Source organism: Hemiscyllium ocellatum, chromosome 6 (genome assembly GCF_020745735.1).
Source record: "Hemiscyllium ocellatum isolate sHemOce1 chromosome 6, sHemOce1.pat.X.cur, whole genome shotgun sequence".
NCBI lineage: Eukaryota > Metazoa > Chordata > Chondrichthyes > Orectolobiformes > Hemiscylliidae > Hemiscyllium > Hemiscyllium ocellatum.
In genome coordinates, this window is record NC_083406.1 from 19138402 (window position 1) to 19162198 (window position 23797).

Genomic DNA, 23797 nt, shown 5'->3' on the forward strand with positions numbered 1-23797 from the left:
CTCTGTTCAATATATCTTTTAAAAAAAAGTCTCAATGCAATAAAAATGAATGTGCAGCAAATTGTGAAATTATATTTTGTTTCTTTCATGTCCTGCCTCAGCGTCACACTGGATAAATCAGCTATAGCTGGCTTATTTCTAGGTAAAAGCTCCACTGTTCCAGCAGGCAATATGGATGTTCCTGAAAGCTTTGAATTTGGTCCTTTGTCATGCCAGAGGATCACTTGCCCTTTCCACTGTTTCCATATTACGAGAATGTTGCAGAACAATCTTGTATGGGGGGTAATGGTGTATTATAGGTGTACATCAGGTGGAGCATTTTCACAGAAGGAATAAGAATGTTATCTGTTCTGTGGAAAAGTAAGACTCGAAATGAAACTAAGGGGATTTGGCAGGTTTATCAAGCATTACATGTAGTAATGTGGCTTGACAAAGCCAACAAATATAACAAACAAAGCTTTAAGGTTCATTTCTGGAGGAATATAGTTTAGAAGCATTGAAATTGTGATAAATTACATATAGGACCTTTGTTAGATCATATTCAATGTGCTATACCAGTTCTGGTATCTACATTAGTAAAAGGATAGACAGTAATACTCTTTTTATCTGGCACCCACCAACTGAAATCTCCAATATCTCCTCCACCTCTCAAGCCACTACCGTAACTAGGTAACACACCAAGACTATCAGTCTGCAGTGACTGTAAAAGAACAAGTTGAAGTTTTAGGTATAGTTTCCTCAATATTTACAACAGTGAAGAGTCAAAGGTAGAGATGAGGCTCCAGGCCTTTGCAGGTTGCAGTATATGTCATGTCAGGTTTCAATTCAATACCTATTATTGCTGTGAACGACAATGGGTTAACATGTAGGAACAAATGACTGCAGCTGGTGGAATCTAAAACAATAAATGCTGGAGATCTCAGCAGGTCAGACAGCATCCATGGAGAGACCGCAAGCTAACGTTTCAAGTCTAGATGGCTCTTTAGATTTACTAACTTTGCCTGATCGTGGTTCATGGTACACAATACAAATTTTAATATCTTAAGGATCAGTCTCAAGTTGGCAGTAGGGAGGTTTTAGAGGCAATACTCCAGGGCAAAATTAAAGTCAGTACAGATTTAGTAACCAAAGGTGTACAATTAACTTGATAAAGCAAGTTGACAAATGTGTATATATAATGTTGTGCACTTTGAATGTCAAAATACATTTGATGAAGTGCCACATAACAGATTTGTAAACAAACTTAATGCCGATAGGATTGACTGGCATGGTAATGCAGTTACTGACGCTGGCCAGAGTACAGAAAGCTGAGAGTTGGGTGTTTCTCAGAGGTAACGGAGGTTATAGTGCAGTGTTCCCCAGGTATCGGTATCGGGACCACTTTTCTTTTTGATATATGGTTGTGACCTGGTTTGTAGATGACAGAAACTAAGAATTCTTTTAATCAATAAGAATAGTAACGGTGGTACTTTCTCAGTTGATAACTCTTAGTAACTTGTGGTATTTACCACCTCTATCAGCATGTGGTTCTGGATAAGGGTTGTTTGAGGTAGCTTGCTGCCATTAATCCTGCGCTGACTTTGCAGTAAGTTGTTGTGATCTAGAATGCACTGTCAAAAAGGGTAGTAGTAGCAGATTCAAGTATAACTTATAAAAAGGAATTTTATAGATACTGGAAGGGAAAAACAGTGCTACGGGGAAGAGCAAGAGAGTGGAATTTACTGCATGAAAAACCCTCTTGACATTGCTTTGGTTCATGGTGTGCCAACAATTTCAGCGAGGAAGAGAAAACATCATGGACATCCCCGTCATCAATTATGTAAACGTCCAGCACACAAGAATAAAATATAAGGCTGACGATGCAAGCACCTTAAATCAAAAGTGTGAACAATTCCATTCAAATCTCTTCCCAAAATTCTTATTAAGACTTGTCCAAGCAATTCACTTAATTCTATATCACACATTAATTTGTAGAGAACATCAGATATATCCCAGCTGTAGTACCACTGCTCAACAGTACACCCGTCTCAGTTCATCTAGTCCTGAAACTCTCATCCATGACTTTAGTCTTGACTGTTACAATTCAATGCTTACTGCTGCAGCACATTTTACTGTCCATAAACCTGAGGTCATCCAAAACTTTGCTGCCTGTGTCTTAACTTGCATCAAGATCTGTAGAACTGTCATTCCAGTGTTTGCTGAACCACACTGGCAACACCTTGATTTTAAAAGCAGTATCCTCAGTTTCAAAATCTTCCAAAGCCTTATCTTTGCAATTTCCTCCAGTTTCACAATGCTGCAAGATATCTGTACTTCTCAAATCGGGCCACTTGAGCATTCCCAATTTTAATTGCTGCACCATAGGTCACTGGGCTATCAACTATCTAGGCCCCACACTTTGGAATGCCCTCACTGAATTTCTCTGGCTCTCTACCTTGCTATCTCTAGGATAGTCCTTAAAACCTCTCTCTTTGACCAAGTTTGGCCATCTGCACCATTTGTTTTTCTCTATTCTTCTCATAACATATGCCCATCACTAATAAGGCTGGCATTTGTTATCCATCTCAAATTAAACGTGCATGAAATGGTTTGTTGGGTCATTTCAGAGGGAAATTAAGAGTTAATCACATTTCTGTGGCTTTGGAGTCACATAGAGATCAGGCCTGATAAGGTTGACAGATTTCCTTCCTTCGAGGATAAAAGTAAACCAGAAGATTTTTTAAAACAATCCATGATACTTTCATAGCCACTACTATTAAGAGTACCTTTCAATTCCAGCTTAATTATTTTTATCCATATCCCCAGAGGATTAGCCTACATCTCTGGATTACTGTTCCAGAGACGCTATCCCACAATCCTTTTGTGATTTGGTGTTATTGTTATACTTTGCTTAATAGCACACTGTGCAGTGCCTTGGGACATTTAATTACATTAAAGATGCCAATTCTGGTGTTTAAGTAGATATTCTCAGAGGATTAATTATACATCTAAGGGGAGGCATTGACCTACTGGTCTTATCACCAGACTACTAATCTAGAGCTAATGTTCTGGGCACTTGGGTCAAATCCCACCATGGCAGACAGTGGAATTTGAATTTGAAGTTAAGACTCTATTGATGAAAAAAATCTATTTGATAACATCCTAACATTCAGGAAAGGGAGTTTGTTATGCTCTTCTAGTTTGGCCTAAGCAATGTGGTTGACTCTCAATTGCGGTTTTAAAATACCAAGCAAGCCACTCTGTTGGATCAAACGATACAAAGTCTTAACAAAATTGAAACCAGACAGACCACCGGGCATCTGGGAACTGGGCCAGATGATCCTTTATCCCTTTCACTATCATGACAGACTACCTGAAGGTGCTGGTAAGGTATGCTTCGCTTTTTAATCGACGGCAGTTGAGAGTGGCAGGAGCGACAGCGAGGACCAGAGGGGCTAATGGGAAGGTGAAATTTTAAAAGATATAAAAGCTTTCTTCAGGAGTTCAGCATTCTTTGCTTTTTGTTTTGGTGGAGGTTGGGGTGGGGTGGAGCAGCAGCAAGGACCAGAGGCCTGACGGGAAGGTAAAATTTTAAAAGATAGAAAGGTTCACCTCATGTATAAGCACAGCGCACACTGAGCAGGAGCAGACAAGGGACTGCTGGGTAAATGAGGCTTCATATTTGGGTGGATGCTTTAATCGAAACATTACTCGGGTAGTGTCTCCCATCCGCCCTCCTCCTCTAAGCAACAAAAAGGTTCTGTGCGCCAATTGGTAAGCTGATTGGTTTGTTTATTTTAGTTTGTAATTTTTTCAGTAGTCTGTTGGGAATTTAGAATAATGGGAATAGAGGTTAGGGCAGTTGAATGTTCCTCCTGCAGAATGTGGGAGGTAAGGGTCACCAGTAGTGTCCCTGCTGACTGCATCTGCGGGAAGTGCACCCAACTCCAGCTGCTTGAAAACCGCGTTAGGGAACTGGAGCTGGAGCTGGATGAACTTCGGATCATTCAGGAGATGGAAGGGGGTTATTGAGAGAAGTTACAGAGAGGTAGTCACACCTCAGGTAAAAGATGAAGGTAGACGGGTTACCATCAGGGTACGGAAAGGGAATCGGCAGGCAGTTCCCTTCAACAACAAGTATATCACTTTGGATACTGTTGGGGGAGACGACTTACCAGGGGTCAGCAATGGGGCATAGGTCTCTGGCACAGAGTCTGCCCCTGTCGCTCAGAAGGGAAGGGGGAAGAGGAGCAAAGCACTAGTCATTGGGGACTCCATAGTTAGAGGGACAGATAGGAGCTCTGGTGGGAATGAGAGGAGACTCACATTTGGTGTGTTGTCTCCCAGGTGCCAGGGTTCATGATGTCTCTGATCGTGATTTCAGAATCCTTCAGAGGGAGGGGACGCAGCCCCAAGTCCACACAGGTACCAACAACAAAGGTATGAAGAGAAATGGGAATTTAAAGCAAAAAATTCAGGAAGCTAGGGTGGAAGGTTAGAGCTAGAACAAACAGAGTTGTTATCTTCGGTTTGTTGCCCATGCCACGTGCTAGTGCAGCGAGGAGTAGTGAGAGAAAGGGGTTGAACATGTGGTTACAGGGGTGATGCAGGAGGGAGGGTTTTGGATTCCTGGATAATTGGGGCTCTTTCTGGGGTAGGTTGGACCTCTACAAACAGGATGGTCTTCATCTATACCAGAGGGGAACCAATATCCTGTGGGGGGTGGTGGAATTTGTGAATGCTCTTCGAGTGGGTTTAAACTTACTCAGCAGGAACATAGGAACTGAAAAGAGTAGTGAAGTCAGAACTAAGATTTCAAGACTGCAAGAAAGTACCAGCAGGCAAGAAGTTGGTTTCAAGTTTGTCTACTTCAACGCCAGGAACATCTGGAATAAGGTGGGTGAACTTGCAGCATGGGTTGGTACCTGGGATTTCAATGTTGTGGCCATTTTAGAGATGGGGTAGAGCAGAGACAGGAATGGTTATTGCAGGTTCCAGGATTTAGATGTTTCAGTAAGAACAGAGAAAGTGGTAAAACAGGGGGTAGTATGGCACTATTAGTCAATGATACTATTACGATTGTAGAAAGGATGTTTGAGGACTCTATTGAGGTGGTATAGGCTGAGATTAGAAACAGGAAAGGAGAAGTTACCCTGTTGGGAGTTTTCTATAGGCCTCCAAATAGTTCCAGAGATGTAGAGGAAAGGACAGCAAAGACAAGAGTGACAGAGTAGTTGTTATGGGGCACTTTAACTTTCCAATGGTACTGGGAGTACTATAATTCAAGTACTTTAGATGGGTCAGTTTTTGTCCAATGTATACAGGAGGGTTTCCTGATACAGTATATAGACAGGCTAACAAGGGGGAGGCCATATTACATTTGGTACTGGGTAATGATCCCAGCCAGGTGTTAGATTTGGAGGTAGGTGAGCACTTTGGTGAGAGTGGCCATAATTCAGTTATGTTTACTTTAGTGGTAGAAAGGGATAAGTATATACTGCAGGGCAAGAGTTATAGCTGGAGGAAAGGCAATTACGATGCAATTAGGCAAGATTTAGGATGCGTAGGATGAGGACAGCAATTGCAGGGGATGGGCACAGCTGAAATGTGGAGCTTATTCAAGGACCAGCTACAGCGGGTCCTTTATAAGTATGTCCCTATCAGGCAGGGAAGAAGTTGTCAAGCGCAGGAGCCGTGGTTTACTAAGGAAGTTGAATCTCTGGTCAAGAGGAATAGTAGTTCTATGTTAGGATGAGATGTGAAGGCTCAGTTAGGGCGCTTGAGAGTTACAGGTTAGCCAGGAAAGACCAAAAGAGAGAGCTAAGAAGAGCCAGGAGGGGACATGAGAAGTCACTTGCGGAGAGGATCATGGCAAACCCTAAGGCTTTCACAGCTATATCAGGGATAAAAGAATGATTACAGTAAGATTAGGGCCAATCAAGCATAGCAGTGAAAAGTTGTGCGTGGAGTCAGAGGAGATAGGGGAAGCGCGAAATTAATACTTTTTGTCAGTATTCACACTGGAAAAAGATAACGTGGTCAAGGCGAATACTGAGATACAGACTACTAGACTATATGGGATTGAGGTGCATAAGAAGGAGTAGTTAACAATTCTGGAAAACATAAAAATAGATAAGGCCCCGGGCCTGATGGGATATAGTCAAGAGTGTGGTGCTGGAAAAGCACAGCAGGTCAGGAAGCACCCGAGGAGCTGAGAGTGCGATAGGTGGATGGAGGTAGGGGTAATGGTGATAGATCAGACTGGATAATTCGTCCATCGCATCTTTTCCTAGGAGGACCAGTTCCACCACAGTGCACACCAAATGGCCTCCTTCTGTAAAGACCCCCCCACGTGGTTGATGATGCCCTCCAGTTCATCTCATCTACTTCCCGTGCCTTCGCACTTGAACCCCACCCCTCCAACCGCAACAACCCCATGGTCCTCAGCTTGCATCCCACCAACCTCCAAATACATTGCATCATCCTCCGCCATTTAAACCACCTACAAACGGACCCCATCACCACAGATATATTTCCCTCCACACCCCATCTGCTTTCCATAAAGACCGTTCCCTCCATGATTCCCTTGTCAGGTCCACGCTCCCCCCCACCAACCCACCCTTCCCTCCCATCACCTTCCCCTGCCACCGCAAGAATTGCAAAACCTGCGCCCACACCTCCTCCCTCACCTTCATCCAAGGCCCCAAAGGAGCCTCCCACATCCATTAAAGTTTCATCTGCGCCTCCACACATGCCATTTACTGTATCCGTCACTCCCGATGGGGTCTCCTTTACGTGGTGGAGACAGGATGCCTACTCGCAGAGCGCATCAGAGAACATCTCAGGGACAGCCGCACTAACCAACCCCACCACCCTGTGGCTGAACACTTCAACTCTCCCTCCCACTCCGCCAAATCATGCAGGTCTTGGGCCGCCTTCAGCGCCACTCCCTAACCATCCAACACCTGGAGGAAGAATGCCTCATCTTCTGCCTCGGGATCCTCCAACCCCATGGCATCAATATGGATTTCATCAGTTTCCTCATTTCCCCTCCCTCTACCTTATCTCAGAGCCAACCTTTCAACTCGGCACTGCCCTCATGACCTGTCACACCTGTCCATCTTCCCTCCCATCCATCTGTTCCACCCTCCCCTCAGACTGATCATCATTACCCCCACCTCCATCCACCTATCGCACTCTCAGTCCCACCGTCTCCCATTTATCACTCCCAGCCTCATTCCTGATGAAGGGCTTTTGCCCGAAACAGCGATTCACCTGCTCCTCGGACACAGCCTGACCTGCCATACTTTTCCGACACCACACTCTCAACTCTGATCTCCAGCATCTGGAGTCCTCACTTTTGTCCGGATGGGATATATCCAATGATTCTCTGAAAAGTCAGGGAGAAAATTGCCGAGCCTTTGCCTTTGATCTTTAGGTTGTCATTGTCTACTGGAGGGTGCCATAAGACTGGAGGACAGCAAATGTTGTTCCCCTGTTCAAGAACAGGAGTAGAGACAACCCTGGAAATTATAGACCTGTGAGCCTTACTTCGGTTGTGGGCAAAGTGTTGGAAAAGGTGAGAAGAAATAGGACTTATAATCATCTAGAGAAGAATAAGTTCATTAGGGATAGTCAACAAGGTTTTGTGATGAGTAGGTCGTGCCTCACAAACCTTATTGAGTTCTTTGAGAAAGTGACCAAACATGTGGGTGGCACGGTGGCACTGTGGTTAGCACTGCTGCCTCACAGCGCCTGAGACCCGGGTTCAATTCCCGACTCAGGCGACTGATTGTGTGGAGTTTGCACGTTCTCCCTGTATCTGCGTGGGTTTCCTCCGGTGCTCCGGTTTCCTCCCACAGTCCAAAGATGTGCGGGTCAGGTGAACTGGCCATGCTAAATTGCCCGTAGTGTTAGGTTAGGGGTTAATGTAGGGGTATGGGTGGGTTGCGCTTCGGCGGGTCGGTGTGGACTTGTTGGGCCAAAGGGCCTGTTTCCACACTGTAAGTAATCTAATCTAATCTAATCTAATCTAATGTGGATGAGGGAAAGCTGCTGATGTTGGGTATATGGATTTCAGTAAGGTATTTGATAAGGTTCCCATGGTAGACTATTGCACAAAATATGGAGGTATGGTATTGAAGGTGATTTAGCAGTTTGGATCAGAAACTGGCTAGCTGAAAGAAGACAGAGAGTGGTGGTTGATGGGAAATATTCATCCTGGAGTTTAGTTACTAGTGGTGCACCGCAAGGCTCTGTTTTGGTTTCACTGTTGTGTGTCATTTATGTAAATTGCCTGGATGAGAGCATAGTAAATTTGGATGGGTTAGTAAATTTGCGACTGTCACTAAAGTCGGTAGAATTGTGGATAGTGACAAAGCATGTTGTAGTTTACAGACAGACAAAAATAAGCAACAAAGCTGGGCTGAGAGGTAGCAAATGGTGTTTAATGCACAAAAGTGTGAGGTGATTCATTTTGGAAGGAGTAACAGGAACTGGGTTAATAGTAAGATTCTTGGTAATGTAGATGAGCAGAGACATCTCGGTGTTCATGTACATTGATCTTTGAAAGTTGCTACTCAAGTTGATCAGGTTGTTAAGAAAGCATATAGTGTGTTAGCTTTTAGTGGTTAGAGTGATTGAGATTCCATAAGACCATAAGACCTAGGAGTGGAAGTAAGGCCATTCGGCCCATCGAGTCCACTCCACCATTCAATCATGGCTGATGGGCTTTTCAACTCCACTTAGCAGCATTCTCCCCGTAGCCCTTAATTCCTCGTGACCCCAAGAATCTATCAATCTCTGCCTTGAAGACATTTAGTGTCCCAGCCTCCACTGCACTCTGCGGCAATGAATTCCACAGGCCCACCAACTCTTTGGCTGAAGAAATGTCTCCGCATTTCTGTTCTGAATTGACCCCCTCTAATTCTAAGGCTGTGTCCATGGGTCTTAGTCTCCTCACCTAACGGAAACATTTTCCTAGCGTCCACCCTTTCCAAGCCATGTATTATCTTGTACGCTTCTATTAAGTTTCCCCTCAATCTTATAAACTCCAATGAATACAATCCCAGGATCCTCCGCCGTTCCTCATATGTTAGAACAACCATTCCAGAGATCATCCATGTGAATCTCCGCTGGACACGTTCCAGTGTCAGTATGTCCTTCCTGAGGTGTGGGGACCAAAACTGAACACAGTACTCCAAATGGGGCCTAACCAGAGCTTTATAAACCATGAGATCATGCTCCACTCTACAATATTCTGGTGTGGCCACATTTGGAGTATGCAAACAGTTCTGGTCACCGTATTATAGGAAGGGTGTAGAAGCTTTGGAAAGGGTTCAGAGGAGATTTACAAGGATGTTGCCTGGTATCAAGGGAAGGTCCCATCAGGAAGGCTGAGGGACTTGAGGCTGTTTTTGTTAGAGGGAAGACAGTTGTGAGGTGATATAATTGAGACATATAAGATAATCAGAGGGTTAGATAGGTTGGACAGTGAGAGCCATTTTCCTCGGATGGCAATGGCTAGCACGAGGGGACTTAGCTTTAATCTGAGGGGTGATAGATATAGGTCAGATGTCAGAGGTAGTTTCTTTACTCAGAGAATAGAAGGTGCATGGAACATACTGCCTGCAACAGTAGTAGACTTGCCAACTTTAAGGGCATTTAAATGGTCATTGGATAGGCATATGGATGAAAATGGAATAGTGCAGGTTAGATGGGCTTCAGATGGGTTTCACAGGTCAGCACATATTGACGGTTGAAGGGCCTGTACTGCACTGTAATGTTCTATTATTTGAGGGGGGGGGGGGAAAGGGGATGTGCAAAAGCTTGGGAGGTGCATATCACTAAAGGTGAGGCAGAACCTGAGCTTGTGGGAGCATTGCTCCTTCTCCATTGTGGATAAAAGCCCAGTCATCAGGTGTGAGGTATTCTGTCCCATTTCCAGAACCTGCCATTGCAGTCACCTGAACCAACTTCCACTTCATCTGGAGGTCAAAGATGGATCATGTTCACAGGGACACCATGTACAAAACTCTGGATGGGAGAAGGGGGCAGGAATCCTCATTCTGGTGGACACCTTTGTGAGCGGCTGCATCAAGCTGTATGTAGACCCTTGCTATGCAAACACTAAATATCACTATGTACCGAGTTTCTACCTATCCCTGGTGTTGCAAAGAATGGGATTGGCCTCATTGCTGTGGAACACCCCAAGTGGTTGGAGTGTTCCGTATCACCTATCCCTCGTGGAAATATTTTTGAAAGAAAACACCTTTGTCCACAAGTCGATTAGGCAGTGGTCAGTACTCATCCTCAAGACCCTGCGGGGAAAATGAGAGGGTTGATCCTGTTGACTGGTTTCCTGAGCAGACTATAAAATTAATTTGGCAGAATACCTGGTGGCCAGAGCTTTCCAACAACCACCAAGACATCGCTTGGCTGGTGGTGAGAACAAGGCTACCTGTGAGTTCCTTCATGTATACACGGACTCTCTGCACCACCACATAATGCCCTCAAAGCAACAGCAAAAGGTGGAGATGGGATAGAGATGTCACATATCTCCTTCCGGAATGTGCCTATGTAAAAGTTGTCTGGAGGAAGATGAGGTGGTTCTTGTTGGGCTTTTTGACGGAGGACCCTATGGTCTGTTCCCCAGGACACACACCAAAATAAACATTAACTGCGCCTGGAGGACTACCAACCCAGTGAAAGATGCTCTTCAGTCTGTCCAAAGCTTGTTGCCCTTGAAATGCAAAGATTTGACCTCGACCAAGTATTGCAGACAAGCACATTCCAAGGGCCAGCGTTATGCGCTGAGGCACGCATTAAACCTTGGGACAACTGCTGCCAAGGCACAGTGGGGAAAGACCAACGTTGAAGGCCTTTCTGCCAAAATATAATGAGGGTCCATTTAGTTATCGGACACTCCCAGTGCCTCAGTTAAATGTAAGTAGTACCTTGTTCAATTATGAAATGATTTTGGGTTTATTGTAACTATCAAGAAAGTCATAGAATCATAGAGATATACAGCACGGAAACAGACCCTTCGGTCCAACTCATCCATGCCAACTAGATATTCCAATCCAATCTAGTCCCACCTGCCAGCACCCGGCCCATATCCCTCCAAACCGTTCCTATTCATATACCCAGCCAAATGTCTTTTAAATGCTGTAATTGTACCAGCCTCCACCACTTCTTCTGGCAGCTCATTGCATACACGTACTACCCACTGCATGAGAGAAGTTACTCCTTAGGTCTCTTTTAAATCTTTCCCCTCTCACCCTAAACCTATGCCCTCCAGTTCTGGACTCCTCCTACTCATGGAAAAGACTTTGCTTATTTATCCTATCCAGGCATCTCATGATTTTATAAACCTCTATAAGGTCACTCCTCAGCCTCTGACGCTTCAGGGAAATCAGCACCAGCCTATTCAACCTCTCCCCGTAGCTCAAATTCTCCAACCCTGGCAACATCCTTGTAAATCTTTTCTGAACCCTTTCAAGTTTAACAACATCCTTCCGATAGGAAGGAAACCAGAATTGCACGCAATATTCCAAAAGTGGCCTAACCAATGTCCTGTACAGCCGCAACATGACCTCCCAATCCTGTACTCAATACTCTGACCAATAAAGGAAAGCATACCAAATGCCTTCTTCACTATCCTATCTACCTGTGACTCTACTCTCAAGGAGCTATGAATCTGCACTCCAAGGTCTGTTTCTTCAGCAATACTCCCTAGGAACTTGACCATTAAGTGTATAAGCCCTGCTAAAATTAGATTTCCCAAAATGTAGCACCTCACATTTATCTAAAATAAGCTCCATCTACCACTCCTCGGCCCAGTGGCCCATCTGATCAAGATCCTATTGTACTCTGAGGTAACGTCCTTCACTGTCCACGACACCTCCAATTTTGGTGTCATCTGCAAGCTTACTAACCAAACCTCCTGTGTTCACATCCAAATCATTTATATAAATGACGAAAAGTAGTGGACCCAGCACCGATCCTTATGACACTCCCCTGGTCACAGGCCTCCAGTCTGAAAAGCAATCCTCCACCACCACCCTCTATCTTCTACCTTTCAGCCAGTTCTGTACCAAATGGTTAGTTGTCCCTGTACTCCATGAGATCTAACCTTGCTAACCAGTGTCCCATGGAGAACCTTGCCGAACGCCTTACTGAAGTCCACATAAATCACTTTCACCGCTCTGCCCTCATTAATCCTCTTTGTTACTTCTTCAAAAAACTCAATCAAGTTCGTGAGACATGATTTCCCACGCATAAAGCCATGTTGACTATGCCTAATCAGTCTTTGCCTTTCCAAACACATGTACATCCCGTCCCTCAGGATTCCCTCCAACAACTTGCCTACCATCACGTCAAGCTCACTGGTCTATAGTTCCCTGGCTTTTCCTTGCCACCTTTCTTTAATAGTGGCACCATGTTAGCCAACCTCCAGTCTTCTGGCACCTCACCTGTGACTATCGATGATACAAGTATCTCAGCAAGAAGCCCCATAATCACTTCCCTAGCTTCCCACAGAATTCTAGGGTATATCCGATCAGGTCCTAGGGATTTATCCACTTTTATGCGTTTCAAGACATCCAGCACTTCTTCCTCTGTAATATGGACATTTTTCAAGATGTCACCATTTATTTCCCTACATTCCACACCTTCCATGTCCTCTTCCACAGTAAACACTAATGCAAAATACTTGTTTAGTACCTCCCCATCTCCTGTGGCTCCACACAAAGGCCACCTTGCTGATCATTCAGGTGCCCTATTTTCTCCCATGTTACTCTTTTGTCCTTAATGTATTTGTAAAAACCCTTTAGATTCTCCTTACCCTATTTGCCAAACCTATTTCAGATATGGCTCCGGCCCGAAATGTCGATTTTCCTGCTTTTCGAATGCTGCCTGACCTGCTGTGCTTTTCCAACAACACAGTCTCAACTCTGATCTCCAACATCTGTAGACCTCACTGTCTCCTCATATCCCCTTTTGTTTTCTTTGCTGAATGCAAACAATGTACACATCTGAACTGCTTCAGTAATTGTGTATGTACATAAAGTTTTTTTATGAATAAAGTTTAGTGCTGTAATTTTAAAAAGTGCTGAAGAGACTTCCATGTGAAACTGGGGCTGCTGAACCACACTGGTGATGTTTAATATCGAGATGACAATCACCTTATGAGACAGAAGACTTGACAAAGTCTTTGTCTCATGGCAAGGAAAATCAGCCGAGCCCCAGACTGATGTCTCCACAACTCCCCGACTGACCTACCTGCAATCCCTGGAGTGCTTGCATTTGACCTCCATGACCCAATTCTCAGACTGAAAGGTCATGGATCCTGATAGATTCTACTCTGACAAAACCAAGTGTCTTCCTGACAATTCACAAATTTTGTCTTTACAAATACAAATTTTCTCTGTTGCAGTACTGTAGAAATGTCACAGAGTCACACAGGGCAGAAAAGGCCCTTCAGCCTATCGAGCCTACAGTGAAGTCATACAATCCCAAGCTACTGAGGGTGTATCATTACAAGTAATAAAACTAGACTCAATCTAGGATTAGGAATGCCCCACTTTCAGTTCTGTAACATTGGTTCAATGAACATTACTGACAGGTTTGGATGACATTATGAAAATCAAGGAAATGCAAAAATGCAAAAGGTTCCTCGTATTGACTTGTGCAAAACAAAACAAAGACTGTGAGCAAAGGTTTCCCATTTTCAGTGAAGTGATTTGACAAATGAGATCAAGGATGCCTGGTCTGCCATGGCTAACACTGGCTTTTCTCATATCATATCGTGCTCTTCACCTGATTAATTATGCAACGGGGCCTTTGGGCACCTTTCTCAGGAAGTCACTGCAGAGGCACTGTTAGTACCTTGTGGCATTCACACCACTGGTGCCATATTTAAAGCCCAAATACACACCACTTCAGATGCTGCAAGCCAGGAATTAGCACTCACCCTGTGGTCAACAGATGTAACAAAGCACATAGTGCAGAGGAAAGGAAGGCTCCCTCCCCGCTTTGCTGACAGGACCTGGAGGTGTTGGCAGACAGGGTGGTGAGAAAGAGCACTGCCTTTTTCTTCAATCAATCGCTACATGGGGCCGTGCCACTAGTCACAACCAGCCAAGACACAGACTTTTTAGTGCTGTGCCTTAACTGAAAAGAAACACTTAGCAGTATACAAAGAAAGTCAAAGATATTCTGTGATCTACAACGCTAAGGGTCACCACCTTCTTGCTGTTACCTTTCACCTACAGGACCATCACTCACTCGAACTTTCTCACTCACCAAATGTCATGAACTAGAACTCTCAATAGTGCATGCATCATGTCTGTTCAACAACTCTCACTCACCTCTTTTGCATAGAGTCTTACAGCATGGCAACAGACCCTTCAGTCCAATCAGTCCATGCCGACCATAATCCCAAACTAAATTAGCCCCACCTGCCTGTGCTTGGCCCATCCCTCCAAATATGTCTCATTCACGTACTTAGCTAAATATATGTTGAAGAATGTGGTGCTGGAAAAGCACAGTCAGTCAGATAGCACCCGAGGAGCAGGAGAGTCGATGTTTCTGAGCATGAGCTTTTCATGAGGAATAAGGGGGCAGCTCTAAAAGATAAATGGGAGGGGGATGGGGCTGGGGAAGGTGGGGGGAAGGTAGCTGGGAATGTGATAGGTAGATGAAAGTGGGGGTGAAGGTGATAGGTCTGAGAGGAGGCTGGAGTGGAAAGATGGGAAGGAAAATGGACAGGTAGGACATTTCAAGAGGGCAGTGCTGAGTTGGAAGGTTGGATCTGGGAGAAGGTGGGGAGAGGGGGAAATGGGGAAACTGGTGAAATTCACATTGATCCACTGTGGTTGGAGGGTCCCAAGGCGGATGATGAGGCATTCTTCCTCCAGGCGACTGTGCCCGTTGCTGTTGATGTGGTCTCCTCAACACTGGGGAGACAGGTCACTAACTTGCATTTCAGAGAACATCTCTGGGATACATGCACTGAACAACCCCACCGTCCTGTGGCTGAACACTTTAACACCCCCTCCCACTCTGCCAAGGACATGCAAGTCCTGGGCCTCCTCCATTGTCAAACTCTAGCCACCTGATGCCTGGAGGAGGAATGCCTTATCTTCTGTTTCCCCATTTCCCTAGCCCCCACCTTATCCCAGGTCCAACCTTCCAACTCGGCACCACCCTCTTGAACTGTCCTACCTGTCCATTTTCCTTCCCATCTATCCACTCCATCCTCCTCTCTGAACTATCACCTTCACCCCCACCTTCATCGTCGTATCACAATGCCAGCTCCCTTCCCCCCCAGCCCCAAAACCCTCCCAATTATATCTCTGCCCCCCTGGGCCACTCCCTCATTTGTGATGAGATGGATGCTGTCTGACCAGATGCGCTTTCAGCACCACACTCTTCAATTCTGATCTCCAGCATCTGCAGTCCATACTTTCTACTTATCTAATAATATTACAAGTGGTGTTTTAACATACACCACTTCCTCTGCAAGTTCACTCTACACACGGACCACACTCTACGTAAGAAAAATTGCTTCTCATTTCTTTATAAAATCTTTCTCCTCTCACCTTTAAAATATGCTCCTTAATCTTGAAATTGCCAACCCTACAGAAAATACACCAGCCATTTACCTTCTCTAAACCCATTATGATTTCATAAACCTCTATAAGGTCACGCTTCAACCTCCTACACTCCAGTGAAATAAAGTCTCAGCCTACCCACACAACTCAAACCCTCCATTTCCAGCAACATCCTGATAAATCTCTTCTGAACCTTCCTATAATAAGATGACCAGAACTGGAACTCTTAGTTTCTCCTGCATTCTGCACATTGCTGCTCCTGCACTGTGATACCTCATACCTCTCCTGCTCTTGCATCGCCATTAACCAGGCATTTCCATCATACTCATTCCCTCACTCTCTCATTGCAGGAAAGATTGGCCCATCCCCAGACTGATGTTTCCACAGCTCTCCTGTAATCCCTGGACCTGCTTGCACTTGTATTGTAGAACTGATCATGACCCAATCCCCAGTCAGAAAGGTCACAGATTTTGGTAGATCCTACTCTGGTGCAAGTTAAAAATCACACAATACCAGGTTATACCCCAACAGGTTTATTTGCAAATACAAGCTTTCAGAAGGCTCCAAAAGCTTGTACTTCCAAACAAACCTGTTGGACTATAACCTGGTGTTGCGTGATTTTTAATTTTTTCCACCCCAGTCCAACACCTGCACCTCCACATCATGGCTACTCTGATAAGACCAAGTACCTGACTGCCTATGACCAGTTCACCGTACACATTTAACTGATTGTAGCAGTACCCTCTGACTGATTATAGTTCGATTTACTCCACTCAGGACTGCTCTTTCACATTCAACATCACTGTTTGTTTGAATCGCATGCAGTATGTGTGTCCCACAAGCAGTTGGCACATGCTGCAGGTGTGACATTGATGTAGCAAAGTGTTGCACAGCAACAAGTACATCTCCTGTCTGGTTGTTCAGTGCTCCTCACAAGTTGTCTTTTTCTTACTCTGCACAAAAAGGCTATGAAATCAGAGGGGCTGCAAGCCTGTGGCTAACCAATAAAGACCTTGCGCTTTCAGAAACCAGTGTGAATGATGGCAACCTGTAAGTTAATGCTGTAGCTAGTGAGTATATGCTGATACAGCAATGTGAAATCTACAAAGGCTACCAGCTACCAGGTAAGTGGTAGTGAGTGAGCAGAAGCAAAGCGAGTTAAGAGCCATAGGTGAGATCCCATGCCGATGCATGAGATATGTGTATAGTATGTACCTGTATGCTAAACAACCAGGCAGACTGTAAATCATAAGTGCCTCATATCACCAAAGTAAAGCACTGAAGAGCTGAAGTAGCATGACAGTTGGCCCAACAGCAGTGATGACAATGTGATGAGGATGAAGGGTTGAAGAACATGGAGGGACATTGTTTGGAAGAAACAGTTTGATGAGGGTGGGATGGGCATTCACCTGTTCTGATTTACACATCAGGAGTTTGCATCATCCGGCCTCTCAGGAAGAGAGCTGATAATTGGAAGTGGCATACAATCAAGATGTACAAAGTTAAAAATCACACAACATCAGGTTATAGTTTAACTGGTTTAATTGGAAGCACACTAGCTTTCGGAGCACCGCTCCTTCAGACTATCACCTGATGATGGGTAACACCTGAAGATGTTACCTAGTAAGGTAATGAAACGTTTGGAAATGAACCTTTCAGCTCAGCGAGCATACCTACATCCATGAAATAACGTAGTCGCTGCTTAGGGCGAGATTCTAAATTCATAATGTATGGCTTGAGGAGAAAATCGTGAATTTTCATCTCGAAATTGAGAAGTCAGTTTTTTCATGGAATCACAGAACTGATGCAGTGTAGAAGTAGGCCATTTAGCTCATCATGTCTGCACTGGCTCTCCCAATGAGCAATTCGATTAGTGCCATTCCCCTGTCTTCTCCCTTTAACCCTGCACATTTTTTATTTTTCAAATAACAGTCTATTCCCTTATGAATGCTTTAATTAATACTGCCACCAACACACTCTCAGGGAATGCACTCCAGACTTTAATGATTTGCTGTCTGAAAAGCTTTCCTAATTTGCTTTTGGATCTTTTAATTATTGCTTTAAATCCATGCCCTCATGTCCTTGATCCTTTCAGTCATGAACACACTTTCTTTCTATCTATTCTGTACTAATTCTTCTTTGTGAAGAATTCTCCCAGTGACCATACTAATCATCTGAATGTACAAGCTACAGAGAGTAGCAAGGCTCCAAGTTTTGATCTCCACGCAGGGTGACTGACTCTCAGGCACTGACTGATGTCACACCATAAATTAGTATGCACAAAGGTGCAGGGGCATCAATTTTCCAATTCGGGTATTTGCAACTAGTTTCTCTGGACGATCAAAAACCAATATACAGCCCAACTAGTATACTCAGGAGGGCGTGAATTGGAAATACAGGTGGAAAAACATTAAATGTTAAATGGATATTGGTACGATCCCCTAGATGATCAATCATATCAGCTCACTCAACCATTTTCACGTTTCCCATTAGAAACTTGGTCCAGAAATATGGAGTCAATGCTTGGACGTATTCTCCGCTCTTCCACCATCAGTACTGGATCTATTAGAAAGGCAGATTAATTGTGAGCTGCACACTCATGTCTGTGTGTACTGATCTTCTTGTGTTCCCATACAAAAACATTGGTCCCTTTAATCACTTTTTTTCCAAGGATTGAGTTAAAAATTGGTGTGATAGCATCCCAGTAAAAAGTAATTGGCAAAAGAACTGAAGGTAATATGAGGAAAATCATGTTTACACAGTGAGTGGTCAAGATCTGGAATTCATTAATGTGATGGAGGCAGATTCAATTATGCCTTTTAAAAGAGGACTGAGTACGCATCAGAAGAGAAAGGAATTACTGGCCTAAGGCAAATGTGAGTAACTGGCTTGGTCTTGCAAAAAGCCAGCCACAGACATGATAAGTTGAAAAGTCTCCTGTGCTGGAACCATTTTATGAATTCCACGGCTCTACGAGTTTATGTGGTGGCTGCTATCACTGCCATAGCAGATAAATTAGCCTTTTTGCTACCATTTACATTGACAAATCATCCTTCACTATGAAATTTTAATATTTGGGAGTAATGGAATCGAATCAATTTAAAATCAATTGGTACCCCAATTTTCTTTTGTTATTGTGTTCATTCATAGTTTTCATAAAAGGGAAGATATTAGGACGCACTGCAGTTTTTCAAGAAAATTACTTAATTCAGAGCCAACATCCATTCCTTGGCAGCTAGTCTGATCCAACCATTGTGTGTGGAGTAGGAGAAAAACCATGGAGAGTCTGGGCTTTGTACACTGCTAGGTATTAATTATCCATGAAAAATCTTGAGCCCAAATTCTAGGCTGGCACTCCACTGCAATATTGGCAGGAGTGCTGAATGGCTGGAGGAGTCTTTCTACTGAAATGGTAAACCAAGGCCCTAAACATGTTCTCAAGATGCACAAGAGCTCACTATATTATTCAAACAAGCTTGTGAGTTCTGTCTGATGTCTTGACTGTTATTGATCCCTCCAGCAAAATAGATAAACTGATCATTCTGTTACTGCTAGTTGTGGGACTTGCTGTGTGCACAATGGCTGTTGTGATTCCTTCATTAAACAGTGGCTATACTTCAAATATTTGATTGTTTGTAAAGCACTTCAGAAAATACTGATGTTATTGAAGGTGCATGGAATTGCAAGTCTTTCTATTCCTTTAATGCATTTAATCAAATTATTGACTCGTTGAAAATTTTAGCCTGTGTCCTAGTAATCATGACCTTTCGAGCCATTATTCTCACCACACAGAGAGGGGTAATTTCCACTCTGTGTTCCACTTATTTACACATCTTAGTAAAATTTCTGCCCCTGATGAAGGATAATCTTAACAAAACAGTATCCTTTGAACTTGTACAATTCACCCCTGCCCATTATCATTTTAGGTGATTTTTCTTCATCTTTTATTCATTGTTTTCTGATTGAGTCAGCTGATGTTTCACAATTGAAATGCTATGCACAATCTGTCTCATTATTGATCTACATCCCCTTTTGTCAGTTATAAATAGTGAACAAAACCTACTGCGCTTTCATTTCCGGTATCTACTTAACTGCCTCAAGCCAAACATGCCAACCAAATGAAACACATTTTCATTCAAAGGTTTATTAAAGACAGGGTTTCGGAAATATTTGAGGGCATCTGGCATTACATCTGTCCCATTGCTTAACCAATGTAGTGTTAGCTGTCACACTCTGTAAAGAACAAATATCCCATTCTGAATATTGTCCACTTATATGAGATTCCAGCATGTTCAGCATTTTTAATGTATTCAGGAAATATAGAGCGGGTGAAGTTCACTACCATCACAGTCCATGGTAATGATGTACCCAGCCAGGCAGGCTTTTCTCATCTGCACAACTTCAAACAGGCACCAGTTCAAAAATAAAGACAGAAAAGAAATAAAATATGCTTATAAGGCAACCACTATGATCTTAAGATGTGCCAAAGCACTTCACAGCCAATGACGTTCTTCTGAAGTTTAGACACAATTGTAATGTAGAAAAACACAGCAGTTAATTGTGTCCCACAAACAACCGTTGTAATAATAGACAGATACTCCATTCTAATGATATCGGCTGAAGCATAAATATTGACCAGGAGAACTCACCAGCATTTCGTTCATTGTGGCATGGGAATTTTTTTTACGTACAGCGAACAGAGCAGATGGGTACGTGTTTTAAAAGCTTTATTTGAGAAGTGGCATCTCAGAGAGTGCAGCTCCCTTGGTCCCGAAGTGACTGTGACAGCCTTGATTTGGTCCCTGAAATGGGTCTTGAACACACAAATTCTGAATCAGAGGTCAGAGTTCCACTCACTCAGGTGTGACTGACAGTGTTGTTTTAAATGCAGATGGCTGGCTGTAATAGAGCAAGTGTTGCCACTAATGCAGAAGTCCATTTATTTTTATCAGTATCGCCAGAAGAGCCCTTTGATTTTAGAAACGATCAAGGCTGGAACTTAAGGTTAGAACTGTCTCTTAAGGGCTTATGTATGTGTTGCGAATATAGCCTCAAGTTGTAGAAAGCTAGGTATTAAATGGAATATCCAGGTAAAGGGCTGCCTACAGGTACAGCTTGTACTACAGATAAATGCCAACAGCTTCCACTTACAGGAGAAAATTTGTGTGGTCTAAGATTTGGATATATAATGTGGCTTGAGTGAGTCAACAACAGCTGGGTGTATTTGGAAACTTCAAATGCATCTTGATATAACACACAGCATTAAAAATATACCCAGATTTCACAGTGGTCACTGATATTCAAAGAAAATTGTAAAGAATTGAAGAGGGAGAAAATTGTAGGATACTGAGCAAACAGCAGGAAAGTAGGACCAATTTCAAAGATCTAGCACATGCACAATATGCTGAATGGTCTCCTACTCTACCTATGGATTCCACAATGCCTTGAAAAGTTGAAAAAAGAATAGAAAAATGGGGGCCTCAGAAATATTTTGTCAAAACAGCATAAATGTATGGCTGCACAATAATCAGTAGCATGTTGCTCAGTGAACAAACAGGCAATTCCTTTGGGGTGTGGTTTGCACATTTGTACAAGCTGTCATTCCTAAAGGCACCATCAGGTATGCCAAGTTACAAGGAACACTAACCTTCAGCTCTCTCTAAAATTGCATCCTGTTATTAATTTATATTTTTATAAGCATGGCTGCTTGAAGTTTTTCAAAGAAATGTCTGTTGTCTATCAAAGGCATAGGTACAAAGTGATACTTTTTTTCAATTGAACTGTGGTGTGATTTCCTGAGATGGTTGAAAGACAAGACATAAGATCTAAGAAGCTTAAAAATTGTTCAATATATGTGTGAAAAACAAAGTTTGCATCCCTACACGCAACACGCTGGTTTTCTTTGATCCAAAGTCACCGCAAACTAATAAGAACTTAATTGACAAGTGGCACGACTTATGATTGTGGCACTTCCAGGTTTTTATAAAAATCTGGACATTTGGTTTTATTAAACATACTCTGCTATTTTATGCTGAAACACAGACATGACAAAATTGTGTGATTGGTTCAGAAAATTCAATACCAGGTGAACCTGAGCATTCAAAGTCACTCTAGCACACTACATTATGGCAAACAATCAACTGTTTCGTTTAATAAATCAATCCAGTTTTCAATACAAACTATTTGCAACAAAATATTACTTAACATTCCACCCAATTAATATGACTCCGGCATCTCACACATTTTGATCCTGTAGTTCTGACCTTTTGTCCTAGAACGAATTTCCCCTTGCATTTTCATTGGTGACATAGTCTTCATCTGCTTCTTGTGGAGCTGGGGAAGTTTACAGAGATAGGGAGTGGCAAGGCCACAAAAGGACATGAAAGTAAGAATGAGAATTTCAAATTTGAGGCATTTCGTCCTGGGATAATAGGTGAACAAGACTTGGTACAGGCTAGGAAATGGACAGCAGAACTTCAAATGAACTGATATTCATGGACAAGGCAAGGTAAGAGCCTGGCTAGGAGAACCTCAACAGGTCTGGCAGCAATTCTGGAGAGAAAGTAGATTTGACCTTTGGAGACCATAAGACATAGGAGTGGAAGTAAGGCCATTCGGCCCATCGAGTCCACTCCACCATTCAATCATGGCTGATGGGCATTTCAACTCCACTTAATAAGACCATAAGACATAGGAGACAAGTGACCATTCTGATCAATAAGATTTGAAAGGCTCACTGTAAAGCTACAATGTTGAGAAATGAATCAGAATCCAAAACCAAAACTGATAAATTAGTTCAACATGATTTCCCTTTGACAAAACCTAGTTAATTTTCTTAGCATCCTACTCTAACCTCTTAATAACATATTCCAGCAATTTCCTTATCACAAATATTACACTAACTGGTTTACAGTTTCAGGCTTTCTGTCTTCCTCTTTCTTGGAAATAGCAATTTTCTATTTTCTAATCAGTTGACACTGTTCCAGAATTAAAGGGATTTTGGACAATTAAAACCGATACACTGACTACCCTTGCAGTCATTTCTTTACAGGGTTTACGATGGAGTCCGTCTGGTCCTGGGAACCTGTCAGCTTTCAGGTTCAATAGCTTTTCAGAACTTTTTCCATCGGGATAAAGATTGCTTTACATTCTTCTCTTCTGTTCACCTCTTGATTTTCAAGTGTTATTCGGAAGTTTTCTAAGTTTTATACAGTGAAAATAAACATAAAATATGTGTTTAATGCCTCTACCATTTTCTTATTTTCCATAATCAATTCCCCAGACTCTTCCCCTACAGGATAAACTCTGGGTTTAGTTACCTTTTTCCTATTAAATACATGCATAAACACAATCCGTTTTTAATATACTACTTTGCGTTCTATCATACCATTCAATGCGAGGAATGTAAGTGAGCTGGAGGATGGAACAACACAGGGATGATCTGTGGACTGAAGGCTGGAGACACACAGGACCAGTCAGTGGGTTGGAGGCTGGAGCGGAGCAGGGACAGTCAGTGGGTTGGAGTGGGGCGGGGACAGTCAGTGGGTTGGAGTGGTGTGGGGATGGTCAGTGGGGTGAGGCTGGAATGGAGTGGGGACAGTCTGTGGGGTGGAGGCTGAAGTGGAGTGGGGACAGTCTGTGGGCTGGAGTGGAGCGGGGATGGTGAGTGGGGTGGAGGCTAGAGCAGAGCCGGGACGGTCAGTGGGGTGGAGGCTGGAGCAGAGAAGGGACGGTCAGTGGGGTGGAGGCTGGAGCGGAGCAGGGACGGTCAGTGGGCTGGAGGCTGGAGCAGAGCAGGGACGGTCAGTGGGCTGGAGGCTGGAGCAGAGAGGGGACGGTCAGTGTGCTGGAGGCTGGAGCAGAGCAGGGACGATCAGTGGGCTGGAGCAGAGAGGGGACAGTCAGTGTGCTGGAGGCTGGAGCAGAGCGGGGACAGTCAATGGGCTGGAGGCTGGAGAAGTGCGGGGACGGTCAGTAGGTTGCAGGTTGGAATGGAGTGGGGACGGTCAGTGGGGTGCAGGCTGGAGCGGAGTGGGGACGGCCAGTGGGCTGGAGCAGAGCGGAGATGGTCAGTGGTCTGGAGGCTGGACCGGAGCGGGGATGGTCAGTGGGCTGGAGGCTGGAGCAGAGCGGGGACGCTCAGTGGGTTGGAGGCTGCAGCGGAGGAGGGACGGTCAGTGGGGTGGAGGCTGGAGCAGAGCAGA

General features: G+C 43.8%; 1 protein-coding gene across 1 annotated transcript in view; it reads right to left on the reverse strand.

The window, feature by feature from the left end:
• The window catches only part of ubac2 (UBA domain containing 2), a 266984-nt gene that overhangs the window by 52832 nt on the left and 190355 nt on the right, over positions 1 to 23797 (reverse strand). The gene's annotated exons all lie outside the window — the stretch shown is intronic.